We start from the raw sequence: 1,321 nt of genomic DNA, 5'->3' as shown, positions 1-1,321 counted from the left end.
GCCCCGACAGTACAATCACAGCAATAGTACAATCGTAGAAGTCGTGTGCCCCTGTGCGGGGGAGGGGGGGGTGAAAGTTACTTCGCGTGGAAAATTCAACGATTCTGAACAGGGAAAGGTGTAGAATAGTACTTCATATCATACATGATAGCATACGTTACAACTGTGATTGTTAATAACTGTTTAACGAAGGACGAGTGACAGCTAAAACCTGTTGAGGGTTACTCAGGGTCATGACTTTGACAACATATGTCAAGGTCAAAGTCATTGGAGGGAGGTCCCCTGATTGAGACATTTACTATTTTAAAACTATAATTATTAATAACTTTTTAACGAAGGGCGAGCGACGGCTAGTTGTTAAGGCAAAGTTACTCAGAATCATGACCTTGATAACATATGTCAAGGTCAAAGTCATTGGAGGGGGGTCCCCTAATCGAAACATTGACCATAATCTCCTGTAAATATTTAAATTCTGCGCGTGCACAATACGTCATAAGTGATTGGCTGACTACATATGTCCCCCACTCTTTGCCGCCATTATGCGCAACAACACACCTTGTATATTTCCACCATGCGTTTTTGTATGTGCCATGGGCTTTAGAGGCTCGCGGCGGTGTGCGGGACGCGGGACGCTTACCAAGCGGTTTCCAATCCCGGCACGCCAACGTTTATTCGGCTATCTTTGCGAAAATTATTACTGTCTGAACAGACGTTTCTAATTTTTATTATAATCAGTATACTGTCTGAATAAATGCTTCTAATTTCTATTACAATAAATATTTGGAAAAGGTATCAGCTAATATAAATGTTTATAAAAAATCAGCTTATATAAATGTTTATTTTTTATGTTTATGTTTTTTTTTATCAGCTAATATAAACATTTTTAATTAAAAAAATGAGTTACACGTCATTAGTACACGTCATTTGTCTTTCTTGAGTGTACTATTTGAAATATGCGACGTGAACAAACCAATAATGGGTGCTTTCCAATTGATGACACAAGTCGACACAAGTATCGTTCTATCTTCCTTGACATTTAAGGGGCCTACAGACCAGAGCGGCGCAGCGGTGAAGCGGCGAGCGATAGCCAATGAGAGCCATGCTTTTAATAATATTTTCGTATGTCTGGTATATTTTTCCAGTTATGAGCGCGTACGAACAATTACCGCTTAAAAAAATGAAATTTCGGTATTTTCGTACTATATATATTATTCTTATGTGCTCTGTAATTAGATTTCTCTCTCTCTCCCTCTCTCTCCCTCCCCCTCTCTCCCTCTCCCTCCCTCCCTCTCCCTCCCTCTCCCTCCCTCTCTCTCTCTCT

The sequence above is a fragment of the Cyphomyrmex costatus genome, unplaced genomic scaffold (genome assembly GCF_001594065.2).
Source record: "Cyphomyrmex costatus isolate MS0001 unplaced genomic scaffold, Ccosl1.0 scaffold1694, whole genome shotgun sequence".
Lineage (NCBI taxonomy): Eukaryota > Metazoa > Arthropoda > Insecta > Hymenoptera > Formicidae > Cyphomyrmex > Cyphomyrmex costatus.
Note: the sequence above shows the minus strand (reverse complement) of the source record.